This window comes from Haemorhous mexicanus, chromosome 6 (assembly GCF_027477595.1).
Source record: "Haemorhous mexicanus isolate bHaeMex1 chromosome 6, bHaeMex1.pri, whole genome shotgun sequence".
In the NCBI taxonomy this organism is placed as follows: domain Eukaryota; kingdom Metazoa; phylum Chordata; class Aves; order Passeriformes; family Fringillidae; genus Haemorhous; species Haemorhous mexicanus.
This window is the reverse complement of record NC_082346.1, coordinates 12,540,072-12,559,985: the sequence shown is the minus strand read 5'-3', so window position 1 is coordinate 12,559,985 and position 19,914 is coordinate 12,540,072. Positions and strand designations below refer to the sequence as shown.

Sequence of the window (19,914 nt, the reverse complement as noted above, 5' to 3'; positions counted from 1 at the left end):
TGGAATAGATTTAATGAAGTCTGTCTCTGAGCACCAGAAACAGCAGCAAAGGACAATTACTTCCATTCAATGGTATTTACAAGACAGTCAAATTCCATTTATTGGCAGCAAAGAGCTGATCTTTTTATCAGCATCCACCTACGATGGGTTTGCTCTTCCCTACAATCAGGATTCAGGCTGTAACTCCCCTCAATTGACACTGGTCTGCCACTTTTGAGGCTTTTAATTAAAGCTCCTACTGCTTTGGCAGTGATTAGAACAAAGCTCCCGAATTACAAGAACTGTTCATTTGATATGGTTTAATCAAGCTGATAATTAGATTATCTATTTGAAATAAGCCCAATGTGTTTTAATTGCCTTACTTATATATGCATTAACTAAGGGAAATTCAGGAATTGAAACCCGCTGGGGTTTGCATGGCGCTTTTCTAGACGTCCTGCTCTTGGCAATGTGTTTTTGGGGTGACTGAGCTCCTCCACCCCGTTAAACAGGGTATATCCCATGGCAGGTGCCCCAGGAGGAGAACTTGGTGGGGAACAAATACTTATATATGTCTACATTTTTCTTATTAGAAAGTCAGGCTCTGGGAATTAGGAGGATCAAGTCAGACAGAACTTCCTCCAGAATTGAATTATTCTTGCACAAAAGGCTAAACTGACCACATACAACCTCTGGAGTTTGGAAGAGGAGTACAATTTTTAAAAATGGATCAGGCAGAGGCAGAACAGGTATCCTGTAGAACATGCCCTGGGGAGGACAACTCTTCCCAGGCTATATGGACAAGTCATTTCCTTGCAACTTTCATCCTACTTTCTACTGTCCCTACTGAGAGACTGAGCCTCTGGAGAAAATCCCAAAATAAAAAGCCATGGTTTGCCTTAAACCCAGCATCAGGCATCTTGTTCTTCTCAGGTTTCCACAGGCAGAAGCCTGACCCAGCCTAGTACCACACATCCTGGGGAATTTGTGCTCACATGAGTTGGAGTAACTGCTAAAAACTGGGTGCTGTAGCTGTGACTGCTCATGCCATAGATGCTCTAAAGTTAGGAAAAGGCTGGAAGAGACTGAGGGAAGGGGATGTAAGAGAACTGGGATTGTTCAGCCTGGAGAAGCTTTGAGGTGACCTAATTGTCCATTCCAGTAGCTGAAGGGGCCTACAGGAAAGTGGAGAGGGACTTTGAACAAGGGCTTGGAATGACAGGACAAGGGGGAATGGCTTCACCCTGTCAGAGGGCTGGGTTAGATGGCATATTAGGAATAAACTCCCTGTGAGGGTGGTGAGACCTGACACAGGCTGCCCAAAGAAGCTGTGGCTGCCCCATCCCTGGCAGGGTCCAAAGCTAAGTTAGATGGGGCTTGGAGCAACCTTGGATAGTGGAAGGTCTCCCTGCCCATGGCAGGGGGTGAAACTGTTTGAGCTTTAAGGTCCCTTCCAACCCAATCCATTGCAGGATTCTATGATTCAGTGCCAGCACCTATGGAACAAAACCTATCCTCAGTATGGACTACTCAGAGGGTTTTCCACACCTCCGCAATCACCTGCACTGCATGGATTGCTTTGTGAGGGGGATGCTCCTGCTCCCAGCTCACCTGGGATGCAGCAATCCCTCCTCTTCCCTCAGCACAACACAGAGACAGAGCTTTTGAACACAGCTTAAACTCAGCCCTCTGACAGGCAAATGCATTTTCCCTCAAAATTAGAGTCCTGCCGAGCTTCCTTCCAGTGTGTATTGTGCTCCTGCCAGCTGGGAAGGGAGAGTGGCAGAGCTCTTCATCCTCTCTCCACCTTTGTATTGCTTCACAAAGCACAGAAAAGCTGCCTGTGCCCAGAAGTCTCCAAGAAAGTGCGAGACAATATGAAGAACTGAAAGATACTTAAATCAGAACCACCCATTTATTGCTCGTGGCTGAGGAGCTGGATTAATGGTGAGAAGACACTGAGGTGTTGAAAATTAAAGTTTCAAGCAGCTCAGTCTATCCAGCTGCATGCAGAGTCCACCAAGCACTTTAAAGCTAGTTGGAATTGCTGCCTCCTTATCATACAATCACAGAATGGTTTGCATTGCAAGGGACCTTAAAGCTCATCCCATTCCAACTCCCTTCCGTGGGCAGGAACACCTTCCACTGGCCCAAGTTGCTCCAAACCCCATCCAACCTGGCCTTGAACACTTCCAAGGATAGGGCAGCCACAGCTTCTCTGGGCAACTCCTTCCTCAAACCAGACTAGTTATGAAAAACCATCTTTCCAGCTGCTGAACCCAAACCAGATCAGAATAAGGAAAAATTAAAACCACTTCTAGTTTCATGCTAGAATAAAACCATTACCCAAACAGCAAACTCAGGAGAGAGTTGATGCCTCATTAGCAGGAAAAGAAGCAAGTGGGATAACAGCTGCATGTTCTGTAATCATGCAGCTGCAGCATCTGTCTCTCTCTCTTCAGCACTTGATTGCAAGTGAAATTAGAAGAAACTAGTCTGGGACTACCCCTTCAAGCCCCATTTCCTTTCCAGAGCTTCACTACGGAGACGCACGCGTTCCAAGAGACGATGCCAAAAGCACAGAAATTAAAGCTTTTAAAGCTCCTAATCCATTTGGCACTTCAATAACACACAAAGAGTTACGACAACACCAATCCTCCTCTCCACGCACGGCACCGCTCCGATGACTCTCAGCCCCATCTACTTGAATCCTGTCTATCCATTTCCATTGGAACAGCTTCTGCTGTGACAACAGCCCTACAACTGTGAGTATCTGGAGGAGTGGCTCCTTTCTCCCTGCTGCTTTTGCAGGCGAGTAACTCCCAGAGCTCTAAGGAACGTGCTGCATGGAAGAAGCCTTGCAGGAGCTTTGGGAAATCTGGATAAATCGCAGTAGCATCAGGTATCCCAGGCTGAGTTCCTTGAATGCCATGCACATCCTGTGAGTGGAAACATCGCCTCCCTCTCAAACATTCAGAAAATCTGTGGCTGTTGGAAGCTACAATTTGTCTTCCCAGGGTCCAGTTCTGATTTTTCTCCTGAGATCCACTGAAAGCTCCATCATTCACAGGCTCTGGAGGAAACTGTTTATACAGAGCTCATTAGGCTGCAGCAAGGGCTGGCTTCTCTCACTCATCAGCATAGCTCTGACCACTGTGCAAGAGCAGGGTTAAATGGGATACTGGGAAGAAATTCTTCCCTGTGAGGGTGCTCAGGCATGGCACAGGTTGCTCAGAGAAGCTGTGGCTGCCCCATCCCTGGCAATGTCCAAGGCCAGGCTGAATGGGGCTTGGAGCAACCTGGAGTAGTGGAAGGTGTCCCTGGCCATGGCAGGGGGATGGATCTTTAATATCCCTTCCAATTCAAACCATTCCAGGATTCAGTTTCATTGCCAGCAGCTCCTGAAAAGCCATGTGGACACACAGCCTCCACAGCTTCCAAAAGGCTCATAAAAAGGGATGTGGGGCAACTCTGGCACAGCCGAGTGGATCTCTGGGAGCTGTCCCAGACTGGGCTCTGCTTCACTCCCTGCTCCAACGTCTGTAATTATCCCTCCGTTGCGAAAGCCTGTGTGTGCTCCAGCCACCCGGCTGGGAGTTCTGCAGCCCGTGTGTGGCCGTGATAAATCACAGACAACTGCAATGAGAGCCTGGGGCTTCACAGCCCGAGTGCCGAATGTGTCCGACAGCAGCGGCACAGGGAGCGAATCCAGCTGGGCACAGCCTGACCCGCGCTGCCCGGAGCCACAGCTGGGAACACCCCCGAGGAGCTCCCCGGCTGATTCCTTGGGAAGGTCTGGCTCAGCCTTGGTTATCTGGTTTCAGATCTTGCCTAGTGGCAGTGCTCTGTCTGGGGAAGCCAAAATTACATTTCTCTGGCTGTTCTCACACTCTCGGTAGCCTCAGCAAGCAGCATTCTCAGGGAAGAGGAAAGGGGAAAAAATAGGGGGAAAAGCAGAGGGGGATAAAAAGAAATAGGGGGGAAAAAGAAGAGGGGGATAAAAAGAAAAGGAAAAGAAAATGGGGGGTGCAAAGAAATGGGGGTGAAAAAGTGGGGGGAAATGGGGGTGAAAAGGGGGTGGGAAAAGAGGGGAGGAAAAAAGGGGAAAAGCGGGAAAACAGCAGTAGAAGTGAACAACATACAAGCATGGCGGAGAGTCACAGGATATTCCCTCAAAATCCACAACAGGGCAGGCTGTTTGGGCAATTAATACAACCCCGGGAAAAGCATATTCTTTCTCAAAGGCACCGGCTTTCCTTTCCCCTTTACCGACAGTAAGACGCTGCAACATTGTGTCACGTTGCCAGTGACACGCTGCCACCCAGCAAAACAGGCAGGAAATGATGAAGTGAAAAACGAATGTGGGGACTGATAAGTGACCTCAGCAACTCCAACATCAGGCACCAAACCCCGACTGAGTTTGGAGCCCCAAAGCTCTGAGATCTGGCACATACCTGCATTAAAGTAAACCCCAAGTTTCTGAAAGCAAAGCCTTCACTGAACACCCGTGGTCAACACTGGCAAAACCACTTCCTACAGCCTTGAAGAACTGCCGATTTCCACCCTAAGAGCTATCACAAGCCTTTTGCTTGTGACCCCAACATAAAGCAGCATTGTTCTGTGTGACTCTGGTACCTCTGGTGCCTCGTCTGCTCTTCACAGACTTCCAAAGTTGGCTTGAGTGGGGTCAGAGCTCGAGAGGCAACGGCACAGCCACAGTTTCATACTCACTCTGTGCAGAAGAGATGCAAAAGCTTTACTTACAGGCAAAGCTATCCTTGCCTTCCTAAAACTCCAAACCCACTCCAAAGCCAGGAAAAAACTGGAAGCAGAGACCAGGATTTGTTTCTGTGCCCTTAGTGTGCTCAGAGATGGATAACATAACTACCTTCCTACTCTCAAGAGGGGATGTATTTTCTTTGCTTTTCAACAAGTTAGGGAGGGATGCACCAGGAGGAGAAGGAAATTTGGAATTAATGGATTCTAGAGTGTGATAGAGCATATGGCAATTCCCAAACAGCATCCATCACTCGTGCTTCCCACAGAAGCCTCCCAGATGCAGCAGCAACCCATGGAGAACCATGGATAAGCAGCCTTAAGCATGCTGCTGCAAAGAAAAGCCCAGGTAGGGCAATGGAATTCCCTGGCATTTGCAGGTAAGTACAAGGATGTGGGGGTGGAAATGAGGTTGAGCTTGTCTCCAAGCTGACAATTTGATGGAAAGAGATGCTTTGACACTTGGCTTTTGCTGCATCACTCCCCAGTGAACTAGTTACTAAGGCTTCCTTTTAATGAAGGCATTCAGAGTCCAGAGATAAGGCAAGAGAAACACGGGAAAGGATGGGAGGTGCACACCAGACCATTTGGAAAAACGAGAAGGCTGAAGCTTCCACAGATATTGCAATCCTGAAATATCCCAGGGAACAGCAGCAGCAGGAAGGAAAGGGATTTTTTGAAAGAGCAGGTAGTGCCAGTATAAGGGAGAATGGCTTCCCATTGCCAGAACACAGGGTTAGGATATTGGGAGGAAATTCTTCCCTGTAAGGGTGGGGAGGCCCTGGCACAGACTACCCAGAGAAGCTGTGGCTGCACCATCCCTGGAAGTGTCCAAGCCAGGCTGGACAGAGCTTGAAGCAATCTGGGATGGTGGAAGGTAGCCCGGCCTGTAGCAGGGTGTGGAATGAGATGATCCTAAAGGACCCTTCCAACCCAAATAATTCTAGGATTCTCTGACTCTATAAAAACCAGATCTATTAAATACCACCCCTTTACACAGAATTGCCTGTTACAACTTTAAATAGGTTCTGTACAAAGCTGCCATGTGACAGCTATGCCAACAACACCCTAAAACATGCCTATAAGTAGTTTGAAAAACCAAGTCAAAAATATTCCGGGACAGCTTTTGCAGTTGTGTTTATAGAAAAAGCACAAGCTTTGCCAATCAAAGTTTTTAAAAAAATAACCCACACAAGCCCTGCTCATCTGATTTTTCATATATGCAAAATGCAAACTCGATTCCTTCGTGGCAGAAGGCTGAGTCTGGTAAAATATCAATCATATGTCACTTTGCTCAGATAGCTCTGGCACCCTTCCTGTTCCACGGGCAAAATGGAATAACAAATTATTCCCAAGGCTTTATTTTGAAGAACAAGGTGTAAGGTTTTTCTATAGTAAATATTAAAGCTCTTCTATATATTATAATCACACCCTTCCACGATTGCTTTAGGAGCTTCCTTCAAGCTGCTGAGCTTAAATAATTCAAGCTGCGCCGTGATTCTGTGTTCTACACGTGCGGCTGCAAACTGTGCTGCCTGTGGGAATTTCAAGGGCAGGTGCATCCCTGCCAGCTCCTCTCCATGTCATGGAGCTGTCACTGCCATCCTATCTCTGGATGTGGATTTCCCTTCTCCTCCCTCGGGTACATCTCTTCCACAAAGGTCTCCATTCACTCTCTCCTGACTGGGAACTGTCGGCCCAGCACCCTCAGGACCCAAAGACAACACATTCCTACTCCACAAGTTCAAAACTGGCTTTAGGGGAGATAAAAGAAAGGCAAGACATTCAGTGAAGGGCAAGGCATTCCTTCTACATGACATTTAACTATATGTTTGATTTAAACATTTTTTTTCCTCACCTCAGTGTCCCTCAAAACTGCCTGTACCCCACCTCAGTGACCAAATCCTTCACACTATGGTTCCAGGTATGGACTCTAGGAATTACAATCTCTGAGGAGTGCAAAAGGCAGCCTGAATTTGACAATGTAACAGGCATGCATGTTTATAACCTCGACCTAAATTCACAGAAGCTTTAAACCCAAGCAGGCAAAATTAAGTTCTGTTAAATAAAAAGTTCATGCAGTATTTTTGAGGATTCTTGTGTTCTGACTTATCTCCAGTTGAAATACACTGACCAGAACTACCTCTTCAGACTAAAACTGCTACCTGAATGATTTTCAGTTCTAGAATAAGCACTTCAGACAGTATCATCTTGCATTTAGAAATACCTTTTGTTTCCATATGGTTTAAAAAGTAGTAGCACACCACTTCACCCTCAGCTGGGTTGCGAGTTTTCCATACAGCAAAACAGCTCTCTGGGATTTCCTTCATTGAAGGTTTTGATTCCTCTTTCTACTCAAAGTTTAACAGACATTTCAAAAGAAAACAGACTTTCTACTTCTTTATTCTCACTTTCTGATCATCACTTGAAACACCAGCTTTAACCCCACACGTTCCCAGCTGAGGACAAAGGTGACAGAGGATGAGTTATGCTGAGCATTTTTCCATTTGAGAGTTTCAATCCCAATCCAAAACTCAAGTCAAAGAAAGACTTTACAGAACTCTTGCATTCCCACTGCAATTCCTGGAACCAAACCCTCTCCTTCCCTGATGTCTTGTAAACCACAGTGCTGCACTGAATGCTGAGCAGAGCTTAAATCCAGAGCCAACCTTACTGGATTTTAACTAGAATCAGAGAATCTAATTCTTTCCTGTGAGGGTGGTGATGCCCTGGCACAGTTTGGTGGAAAATGTCCCTGTCCATGGCGGGGGTGGAAATGGATAAGCTTTAAGGTCCCTTCCCACCCAAAACATTCTGGCATTCCATGAATCATAGAATGGTTTGGGAACTCCTGGAATAAAAGTCTAGATGTGGCTTGAAAATACATGACTTTTTTTTTTTTTCCCTTCACAAAATACAGGACCAATCACCACCACAAATACTGGTGTACATTCACACATCTTCTGGTGACACAGTTTTAGCCAAGGCAGAACTGCCAAGTCTACCTAAACCTGCTTTAAACCCTTTCCTCCCTCTCAGTAGTGCCAGAGACAGTATTTACAAATCAGTAACCCACAAAGTAAGTGAAGAAGTTCCACTTAAAATTTCACAACTCAATTGGTTTCAGGTATTAGGTCAGTCCGAGGAAATGTAGCACTGCTGAATGGTGCTGCAACAGCTGATGCCTCCAAGGAGAACAAGCTCTTTAATTCCTAGGGTGTTAGCCGAAGAATCATTTAAATTTGAGTCCAATTGGATCATTTAAGCCCAGGAAGCAGGGGACTCAGTGCTGCCAAAGGTCCCGAGCTGAGCCAGAGGAGCGTTTCTAGGAACCAGCAGCTGGCACAGATCAGAAATCTGGTGAGAGAAAACTCAAGCAGAAGCTGGATGTTGTAACGTGTTAAAATCCCAGGAACCACAAGCCAAACACAGGCAATTCAGCCACTTTAGACAAGGAGAAGCCCAGCTTGCTGGAACGCTGCTTCCATGAGAGCCCGTTTAACTCCCATTAGGAGCTGCCCCAGCTCTTTCATCCCTTACCCACATCGTTAGAGGTGTATTTAAACACACACCTTTGCCTCTGCCCCACGTTTGATCAGTCAAGGCAACAAATACCACCTTTAAACAGACTGGACAGGGTTTGCAGCCCGTGCTGGGAGTGATCTGGTTTATATGCACTCATTAAGGCGCATTTATCGACCCACACGGGCGTGATGCCGCTCAGCCGTTCGGAAAGGCAGCAATTAAACACACTCAGCTCTCCAAGCCAGGGCTAGGATCAGACTTCTTCAATAAGGTGGGTCTTACAGACTCCATCACATTGAAATATACCTTGGATTTCACTGTACCTTGCACAGCCAGGAGAAAAATAGACTTAAGAGTATCAGGAATGGCTAAGAGCAGTGACTAAGTCACAGCCTTGGTCCCAAGAGCTCTTGGTTGAATTCTGGGGGGATGCTGAACGCTTCTATTCTCCCACCAGTGCAGGTCACCATGGAGCCAGTGGGAACTCCAGAGGATAAACCATCAGCTCTCTGGCAAAGGAGCCTAATTACAACTTCCTCTGGGGAACCACAAAGCTTTTAAACAGTGCAGCAGCCTAGTTTTATGGAAATGCCACAGGTGCTCCAACTAATTTTCAGGAAGATCCCTTGAAGTCAGGCTGTGGCTTCAAAACATCCAGGTGTGCTGAGTAGCAGGGAGAAGAGTCCTACAAGTGCTGTTCTGCCAAACGATGCTCTGATACTGCAAAACTATCCCCCATGTGCTTCCTCCAGCCTCGAGGAGAATATTCATTATAGGGAAGAAAACAGCAAAACTTTTGAGGAACTCCTAGCACTGACAAGCAGAGAAACAAAAAAAAAAAAAACAAAAAAACAAAAAAAAAAAACAAAAAACAAAAAAAAAACCAAACCAGAATTATCCCCTTCATTATCAGCTATAGGATTTGAGAACATTGCACACTGAGGTGTTCAATGTGCGGATCAGAAGGATGGGGAAGGAAAAACTGCCCTCATCCATCCCAGTCACCTGCAAGGAGCACAAAGGTAAAAGATGCACACGGTTCAGAGTGCCAGGCTCCAAGGAGTGGGGCACAAGGAGACAACGTGTGAAGCCAGACCACAGGAAATGCGACCAGAGCAGCAATCCCAGAGGGATTCCTGAGCTGCACGAGCTGCCAGCTGAAGCAGAGCCAAAGTGGCAGCGGGAGACGCTTGCAGCTACCGGTCGAATGTCGGGAGGGCTGGTAGGAAGTTTCCAGGAGCTGCTGGAAGATCCAAGCAAGCTGCAGCAAGCTCTGCTTTCCCAGGCTGTGCCCAGAATGGAAGGGTAAACAGCTGATAAGGAGGAATGTGCTGCAAAGCCCCCCCCAGGCAGCCAGAACCCCCCTGCTATCCCACAGCTCGGCCCAAGGACAATTCCCAGTGCCCGTGCCCGGCACACACCTCCCCTCGGCCAGTTCTGCTGCTGGCAGTCCAAATCTCAGATTTGATCCAAAGAGGATCCGATGCTGGACAACAGCTGCAAAGAGCTCAGAGCTGAGAGGAGTTTCTGCCTCAGATTGCAGTTACAGTGCACAAGGAGAGATGTATCCACGCAGGATATCCCCAGACACCAGAATTTCAGCTCCAGCTATTTGTCACAGTAAAACATTTTAAGGCAGCAGCATTCTTCAAAGTAAAATGACAGATAATATCCCATTTTAGAGCTCCAAAGCTAGCCCCTCACTCTTCATTTCAATAACTAAGATAAACATTTTATTTAACAGCTGTATTAACAGGTAGAAACAAGCTTTGCTTCAGAAACCCAGGCAGACTTACAGCCCTGGCTTTCTGCAGCATTTAAACTCTCAGTCCAAGATGAATTCCTGGAAATGGGGCGGGGGAACCCTCATTTCTTCTGAACAGAAACCAAGCACAAAGTCTACGATTGAGTCTCCAGCCCTGCTGCTTCCCACCCTGCTTACAACTTCACCACACACGTGGGAGCACCAGCAGAGCTGAGTGACACTTCCTAGAGGATGCCACAACTTCTGTCAGGTCTCTGCGGGGATTGACATGGGGTCTGCAAAAGGAACAGACCCCAAATTACCTCTGGGGCTTCCTGCTCAGTGTAACTTCACAGCTTTCCTTCCATGCCTTTGCTCAAGCAGGGCTGTGCCTGGAAGTTCTCACACCTCTGGTGAAGGATGAGCCCTCGGGGAGCCACAGCACCTGCAGCTTATCTGAGGGATCAGGAGCAAATACCCAAATATTCACTGACATTCTCCCTCCCCAGGCAAGGCCTGTCACAGTTACTGCCCTACAAACACAAGTACATCAGTGTGCAGCATTAGGATGTTTTATCCTGGAATGATTTGGGTGGGCAGGGCCCCAGTGATCATCCCATTCCAACCCCCACAACTTCCACAAGCCTGGGCTGCTCCAAGACTCGTCCACCCTGGCCCTTTCAACTTGACAGGGACACTGTTCCTTTATCTAAACATTTTCCATTTATATTTCTGTGGGGGTCTAAATACACATACAATGACTCCTTTGGGTTTATTCACAGTTTGCTTTGTTCAGCTGAGGGCTGGACAGGTTTTTATACAGCTGCATGAGCTCTCCAGCCTGAGAGAAAGAGAATTAGGACCTCACTAGCCAAACCCATGATTTCAAGCATTGGAAGTGGCTGCATAGGACAGTGGGGGAGTCACCATTCCTAGAGGTATCTAAGGAATGACTGGACATGGCACTCAGTGCTCTGTTCTGGTTGACAAGCCAGTGATCAGCCACAGGCAGAACCTGATGATCTTGGAGGTCTTTTCCAACCTAAATGATTCTGGGATATACATAAGAAAGTGCAGAGCTTTACAAGCTGGACTGAGGCCTCACGGAAGCACCTGAAGCCACTTTCCTTTCTTATTTTTAAATTCACTGTGTTTGTTTTATACATAACACAGGCTACTCCAAGATCAACCATCTGACCCTCAAGGCCTCCAGACACTGTTCTATAGAGGGTTATTACAGCAAACTGGGGTTTAATTATATTTAAATAGTGAAAAGCCAAAGCGCTGCTGCTGCGCTAGCCTCCCTGCCCCTCCATGATCCATTTCTCCCCATTGCCTCCCATGGTTTCCTTGGAAACATATGCAAGCTTAAATTGGATTGACATTCACTTAGTGGACAGATGGAGTTTGGAACAGCCCAGCGCCTGAAATTCAAGGCCGAGCCTTGGGATATGTCACGTTATCAATACAAAAAACAGCCCCCAAGCTTTGTGGGAAGGGGAAGGATCACCTAATTATTCAGTAACGAGCTCTGAGGTGGCATCTCAGGAAGGTCAGCGCTCACCCATTGTTCCTGATGAAAGCAGCGGGCTGAGCACGCGACCAGTTTTGTTGGGAGGGAAGGATTTAATTTTTGTTAAGCGCTGGGAAAACAGGGGAGTTCTTAAGCTCATTAGTGGTTTCAGGCAGGAGAACTGCTGCAGATCACATGTGGGCTGAGCACAGACAGCGATGCTCCATTCGCACTGTAATTAAGCCACTTGCATCCAAAACTTCATCCCTAGGCTGAAGTTATTCCTGGTAACTGATCCTGACCCACAGACACCAAGAGGGACAGGGTTTGTATCACTCCTCTACAGCCCCAGAGGTGGCAGGACTGCACTTTCAGCAAAGCTGGAAATTTATTCTCAAGTGGGAATTATTCCCTGGGTCCTCTTCCACCATATGAGAAGAAACAGTACCTTGAAGAAATGAAAATAGGTTTTTTGTTTGTTTGTTTGTTTTTTTAAGGTTGGTTAAACATCACTTCCCAACCACCCTGTCTACCCAACAGGATTGGAAATGATTCGCCTCTTTCCAACCAAAACACAAGGAAGACAGTAGAAATCCCACATAACTACATTCCTAGAGATCCCTGATGAAATCCAGCATCTAGGAAGGACAAGATAACAGGGTTCTTGGGAAGGAGCAGAGGGGCAGCCAGCAGGCATTGAATATTGCCCCTCACCAGGAGCTCTGTTCACCACGTGTTTGGTTATTGCAGGGGCCATCTCCAGGTAATCACCACCTCCAGGAATTAGGGACACGCCACAGAGTCAGGGTTACCAAGTAATTTTTAAGTAATAATCCCCAAAATGCTTGGTTTGCTTCTGTTGCTTGCGCCATTTGCTGAAACCTAAGGAATTCCCAGGTTGGGATTTACCTGTCCAACTCAGCATTTCCATACCTATTCTGACACCTGGCATTTAGCCAGGATTTTAATAAATCTCTTTTTTCTCTGTCTACACGTGATTACAGCTGCCAAATCCTTTTCCTTTACCATCCTGCTCACCTTGGAGAGAGCTGCTCTGTCTCCTTACTCTGAGCCATCTCCAACCTTGAATCCTTCTACTGACTTTGGTTGAGCTGAACAAAGGAACAAACCCAAACATGCCTCTTGCATCTGTTTCTTACGAGTTTTTTATTCATTAAAAATAAACCTCTTGCTGCCCACTAGTTCCCTCCACAATCCTGCACTTTCCTGCTTTCTCTCCTTCCAAACCATTCGTATTTATCAATATGTGATTATTGCAGCTTAATCCTCACTGCCTGCATTTCCCCCGGTGCCTCTCCATCCTCCCTCAGCAGAGACTTCGATGCTCCTCTCCACCCCGCCTCAAATCCTGCTCTTTTTCACAGAATTCCCAACCCTGAGCCAGCGAGACACGCACAACCTGCCAAGTGCCCCAACAGAGCGAGCGCTCCCGAAGGGATTTCAGGGATGTGGCCCCGATCCGTTTCCCGTTAGGATGCTCGTTAGTTCACCGAACTCGCCCGGCGAGGATGTGGAGCCGGGAGTGCGAGGGTGCTCCCAGCTCCAGCCGCATCCGCCTGCGGCCGCTCGGCCACGCTCCCCGCGGCTCAGCCGCCTGCTCCCTCCTGCCTCCGAAACTCAGCTCAGCCATCCTTCCCTCGCATCCCGGAACTCCCCATTTCTCTCCTCCGCTGTCGATTTAAGCCTATTCCAGGTATTCTGCACGCAGCCGGAGACACAATAAAGACGAGCACCGGATAATGCTGTGCTGCGGGAAGGCTGGCTGAAGCTCCCGATTTTCCGTGCTTCCCACAGGCCACAGGCAGGAACAATAGAAGGCCAGGCACGGTGTAAGTAGGAAGCAATGCCTGGGATCTCGATGCTTCCCTAGCACTGAGATTTTATTTCAAGGATGATAATTCAGACACTGAAAAATCAGCTGCCAGCAAAGCAGTTTTATTCCAATCAATGAGAGGAAAACGTCTGCTTTTTATTTCTAAGAGCCTCGTAAATAATTTGAAATATTGAGATACAGGCAGCCTCTACAAGCCAAGATCTTTCATTAAAAAAAAAAAAAAAACAACAAGGCTGCTGAGCTGCTGAGTTTCAAAGCTGAGCGTGAGAAAGCCCTTCAAAAACTGCTGGAAGAACAATGGGTGCCAGTGAGCGCTCCTGTGATGTGCCTTACAAAGGGGGAAAACCTAAAAATCATCATTTTCTTTAGTCATACCTTTGTTTAGGAGAACTGGGACACGAGGAATTCAGCACCCGGCAGCTGAGCCCAAGCATCATCTTATTCCTGAGCACCACACGTTTAACGCAAATCCCACCCGCTCTCCACGTGCCTTTTCCCGGAGTGCTTCTGTCCATAACAGGGCAGTGCCCAGGGAATACAGCAAGAGAAAAATCCCTGGGTTGCATCCCCTTCTCTGGCAGAGGAAGGAGGGAGCCACAAGACGCACTGATCCCAAAGCCTCCCTGTTCCCAGCATTACCGTGCCGGCTGTGCCATCCCATGGGATGAGCTGACACCCTGCCAATGTCACCAGACTCCTGTCACAGTGCCTGGCTGCACGTGTGACAGCAAACACCCCTCAAAATCCTGTGCTGCCAAGTCTCCAAAAGCACTGGGAATTTTAAACGGTGAAGGAAGGAGAATGACAAACCGAGGGATTTCAAGCAGGCTCAGACTAGGTCCGGGCAAACACCTCTCCTGAAAATGCACCTCTAAGCTAAGTCAGAGCTGCTAAAAGAGGTGATAAAAGCGGCATTCCCGGCCGTGCCACGTGGGAAAAGCGCAGCGGCAGGGCCCTGAGCACGGCGTGCTCCCGGGGAGTGACACACATTCCCTCCCCATTTAATAGTGTTTATTTAGCTGCACGCTGCCGGCACGGCTCAGACCCCAGGGGGGACTGCCCGGTGCCACCAGGCTCGCAGGGCGTTACATCGCTCATTCCCACATGGTTTAATTCAAGGAAAGACACATCCATGCGTTCCCCCGTCATCAACCAGCAAGAACCCAGCACTGCCAAATGTGAGCATCACTCACAAATCAGGCCAAAATCAACAGCATCCCTTGAATTATTTTTGACTCATGTGGAGTTAATAACCACCTGCCCTCTATGGAAGATGTCCTGAAATTTAATGTATATCAATAAGTAGACGATTGAAGAGAAAACAACTGCTCCTCCAGGGTAGCCATCCTCATTTTCAACTGCTTTTCTCCAGAAGCAGAGCTGCACTGCCATCCCCACCGAGGGACTTCCACTATGATTTAAATCAAATTATTCTTTGGAAATTATACAATTATAATTTTGAGAGACCAGAGATTTCACAAAGAGATTCAGGTTCAGTTCCCTCAACTGACTGCACTTCTTATATCCTGCCAGCTCTCCATACTCTGATTTTATAGGGGTTTCACCCACACTGTCAGAGAAAAAATAACATGGAACAGATCAATTAAACTCCAGTGGCACAAATATTGACAGGGCCCAAATGAGTTGATTTTAAACCAGATTTATATTTATTTTTCTAATGATACCCTTGGCTTCTCTTTTTAGTAACTTCAGTCCCTCATTTCATTTTACTGCATGATAAAGTTTTCTAGTGTCTTGCTCTCTTAATGGAAGGGGGTTTTTTATTCACATGAAATATTACTGTGACTATATTCTACTTTATTTATAATAAAGCTCCATGCTAAAATAGCAAATCTGGGTAAGAACTGGACAAAGTTATGCCACTGTCCCATACAATCTTGCTTCTTTCTGTGTTTTAAGAAATAAAACCAGTAGTATCAAATTTAAGTGTGTTTTCTCCATTTCAAGGATATCAGGTGCCAGTACAAGTGTGAAAGCATAGAGAGTTAAATTGTGATGGTCCTCTTACAGGTAACTCTTCCACTGAGAACAACAATCTGGCCATGAATTTCAGCATTTTCTGCCACTAAATCCATGTCTTTGGTCTCAATAAAAGAGACCAAAGACATGTGCCATGCTGGACAGCTGTGACCATGTGCCATGCTGGACAGCTGTGACCATGGCTGAAGGACCCAAAGCCTCCAGTCCTCATGCTGAAGCACAAGGAACAATTCCTTCTGAGCATCCTCCACAAAACATCCCCTGTTCTTCCCTTTAAACACTGTCTGCATCCAAAACTGCGATGTCTTCCAGACTTCACACTTGGACAATAGCTCAAGACAGCCCAAATCTGCAGCTGGGAATATAACCAGCTCACCTATGAGCTGCTGGAAACAGGCACATAAATCATCACTCACATTGTGAGTTCAAGCAGGAGAGCAAACCAGACAGTCAGAGCCCTCGGATGGGGAAATCCCCTGGGATCGAAGCACATCCCTCTCTGTCACAGCCCAGCCACCCCAGCCCCTGCCAGCTCACAGCTTGTGTTTGAAGCTATTTTCAGATTTATGACTTCTTTGGGCTGTTTCTTTTCGGTTGGGTTTTTTTTTTTCCCTTTATTTCCCAGTCATCTGACCACCGCTCCATTTATTATTATCAACATGAGAGTTATGACTTGGTTCGGCTGGTTGGGTGTGACGCCAAGGCTGCTCTGCCGCTGCTTCCACCAGTTGTATCCCCATGGTTAACTGAGATCCCAGAACCAATGAGCTTGGAAAAGAACTCCGAGATCATTGAGTCCAACCTGTGACCAATCACCACCTTGTCACCCAGCTCAGAGCACTGAATGCCACATCCAATCCTTCCTTAAACACCTGCAGGGATGGGCATTCCACCACCTCCCTGCTGTCAGCCCCTTCCAGTGCCTGACAACCCTTTACATGAAGAAATCCCTCCTGATGTCCAAATGGAGACAACCGGGAGATGGGGCAAAAAAAGCCCCACACAGCTCCTTCTGTATGTGATATTTGCACATCTGAGCACACCTTCCTGTTTTTGCAGAGCCAGATCTCATCATTCATTCATTTGCTTGTGATCTGAACATGATGCCAAGCAGCGAGCATGCCTTTGCTTACCACTCCTAATTATTTTTCAATTGTTTACTTTGGACAGATTTGCTGCTAAGGGCTTATTTTTAGTGCTGCAGCAGCATTAGAAAAGCCTTTGCTGAAGGGTGAATTTCCCCCCAAATCATGGCCAGGCTCTCCCTAAATCGGATCTCCACAGGCTGGACCAGCACACGTGTGCCACAGAGCCTCCGAGTCACACAACAGCGATTAGCACCACCACAGCAAACAAAATTAACCTGCATCACCTAAAACACAACAAGGTCCACCTCAACAGGAGGAAGAGCCTTCCACTGAGTATGGCAGAGCACAAGAACAGGCTGCTCAGGCTGTCTCCCTCGCTGGAGACATTCCAAACCTACCCGGACACATTTCTGTGTCACCTGCTCTAGGTGGGGATGGTCTCCAGAGGCCCTTCCAACCCTAACTGTCCCATGATACTGGTTAAAAAGCCAAATAAACACTGAGGCTTCCAGAGTGGAAACAGAAAGGTGATGCAGATGAACTGGCAAGAAGGACAGAGTACTGACACTTCACTGAATGATTCAGTTGGATGAGAACACGTCAGTGGCCTCCAAAATAACATTTCTGCCTCAAGACACAAGGGCGTGACTGTTTTTCCCCCAAACCCACATTTCTAAGTTGCATCTTATTGTTCTGTGCAACTGTCACCATCAACCCCCAGCAAACAAAGCATCCAGAAAGGATCCACTGGCACAAAGTTCAGGGAACTATTTTTCCCTGCAGGCTTAGTGTTTTCCAGCTGATTTTACACCTATCAGTAGCACTACACTTCTCTGCTCTGCTCCAGCTGGAAAGCAGTTGGAAATGCTGCACTGAGTTCACGAGGAAAACAAACAGAAATCAATGTTTAAATCCAAAACGTCCTGGTAAATCACACTAATGCACAATTTCCTATCACCAGCAAATATTTAGACAGTTCCAGCTGAAGCTCGAGAACGATTCAGGTAGCCAGGACATGACAAACGTGAAGGATGGCCCGGGATGAATATGTGAGCAGGATATTTCTGTTAAAGCGATCAGCAGCGTGCTGGTATTTAAATCACATTAAGATTTCAAAAGCATCAGTCTATCACACAGCTCGTGTCACTCTTTCTCACAACCACGAGGACCAGAAGCCTTAAAATAAAACCCCGAGCCCCCCAGAACACCACAGAGCCCCTCAGCGTGGAGCAAGCACTCGCTAATTGTGGCAAACTGATGGACAGATCAATTAACCAGGCAAGCAAAAGCCCGGCAAAGCCTCTCGCTTTGAGGTTCGCCTGCTCCTGACAATGATGACTTCAGATGGAGAGCGAGCACGAGGGGCAGCTGGATTCTTTAAAACAAAACACAACCAGAACCTCTTTCAGATAAGCATTTTGTGGAAAGAGAGAGGGGAGGGGGAGAGGCAAACAGAATAGATCCCAAATGCTTGTATTTTTTAAGTTTTCATGGCTGCTCTTGTGAAAGAGAGGGGGTTCCTGTGTCTCCCTGTGCCGGGGCAGGGAAAGGGACATCGGGGTGTGGGTATCCCCGTGTTGGGGCTGGCTGTCGAGCAGGAGCCCGGGGAGCACTTGCTAGTCTTCCCGAGATCTGCCCAGTCACATGTGCTGGCTCCTGCGCCTTATAGAAGCAGCTGGAAAAGAGGGAGCCAGCGGAGCTGCCTCCATTAGGAGCCACCGCTACACAAAAGGAGAAGAGGAAACAAGCCGGCGGCCACCGGAGCAGCCGGCAGGAAAGGAGAGATGTCCAGAGCCACGGGGAGCGCACGGCAAGTGGGAAAAATCACGATGGAATTGAACACCGCTCTGCTGTCCCCCGAAGAGGCTCGATGGTACCTGCTTGACAGGGGCACGGGGCGCACAGCCCGCCCGGCATTACATCCTGCAAACCATCGGGAACTCGACGCACTCAACCGCTCAACCCTCAGGGGAGGGGCTCATCGCCCCGGTCGGGCGTGGGGAGCCCCAAAACACCAACCCCCAGCCAGCCCGTCCTGTGCCAACTCCCGGCCGGGAAGCGCCGGTTCAGCTCCGAGATCCGGAGGGGCCGAGGACAGCGACGGCTTTCCCGGGGAATCGCCCCCGATCCGGCGATGCCGAGGCGAGCAGCCCTCGGGGCAAGGAGCCCCCCCCGGGGCCACGAGCCCCGCAACTCCCCCGGGCCCCCCCCGCCCGGCCCCGCCGCCTTTGTGCTGCCCGAGCGGCAGGGGCGGAGGACCCCGGGGGAGTTCGGCGGGGCCGATCCGGCCTCGCACCGGTGGGACCGCGCGGGGTAACGGCGGCCCGGCCCGGCCCACCCGCCACCGAGCCCGCCGTGCCCTCCCGGCGCTTCCCCGCCGCCGCGGGAAGTTCCCGGTGGCCCCGCGTACCCCCCGCCCCCCAAACCCCGGGGCGGCGGCACCTGCTCCCGGCCCGGCGGAGTTCGCGGGGGCGGAGGGACGAGCCGGCCCCGCGGGGACCGCGTGTGGACTCACCGGGAGGCTGCCGCAGGCCCCGGGGGGGAGAAATCCAGCGGCGGGAGCGCCGCGAGTGCCGAGCTCCGCGCTGCTGCTGCGTCAGCGCCGCCGCCTCCTCGGCTGCGGGATGGGGACGAGGCGCCACCGCCGCCGCCCGCCCCTGGCCGCGGGGCGTCGCGGAGCGGGCGGGCGGAGGCCGGAGCGGGCGGCGGAGGGGCCGGGAGGGGCGGAGGAGGGGGCGGAGAAGGGACCGGAGGAGGGACCGGGGGCGCCGCCGCCGCCGCCGCGAACTCCCCGCAAGCCGCGAGCGCCTCCGGCCTCCTTCCTGCTTCCTCGTCCGCAGCCAATCGCCGCCCGCCGCCCGCCGCTCGCCCCGCCGCGCCGGCCAATCACGGCCGCCTCTCTCCGCCGCCGCCGGCCAATCGCCGCCGCGCCCGCCCCCGCCCCGAGCCCCCCTCGGTGCCCCCCCACTCCCCTCACGGAGCCCCCCGCTCTGCCGCCCCTCGCCAGTGGCGAGGGATAACCTGGAAAACCGGGATAACCGCTCTGCCGGAGCTCTGGGGTAGCCCCCGATGGCCGCGATTCCCTCCCAGGACGGGGTTGTGAGGCGGCCTCGCGCGCCAGTCAGGGGCCCCCCCGTGGGTCCCTCAGAGGCGCCTCGGCGCCCTCACACCTCTCGGGTGTGCCCGGCGCATCCCGGGGGCAGTCACACTCACACCGAGCCCTGCATCCAAACTCTGGGAAAGTTGTATGTCCCAGGGGTCCGGCGGGAGCTCCGCTGAGAGCTGCCAGGGAGGAGAGGCAAAAGGCAGAGCGGGTTTGAGCGCCCATCATTCCCACCCGAGATGGGCACTGGAAAGGCCGCGGACACCCCCTGTGCGGTAGCTGTCCCTGAGCAGCCTTGTGAGTCAGCACCAGGGGAATATCCCGTTGCAT

The 19,914-nt window shown here is 49.7% G+C and overlaps 1 protein-coding gene across 2 annotated transcripts in view; it reads right to left on the bottom strand.

Annotated features, from left to right (window-relative positions):
• Positions 1–19,191, bottom strand: part of BAHD1 (bromo adjacent homology domain containing 1) — a 35,352-nt gene extending 16,161 nt beyond the window's left edge. The window contains exon 1 of one of the 2 annotated variants that reach the window (XM_059848751.1): positions 18,997–19,191. The gene's annotated coding sequence lies outside the window, so the exon portion shown is untranslated. The remainder of the gene's footprint in view (positions 1–18,996) is intronic. The other variant, XM_059848750.1, reaches the window with a different exon arrangement.
• Between the last annotated feature and the right edge of the window lie 723 nt (positions 19,192–19,914).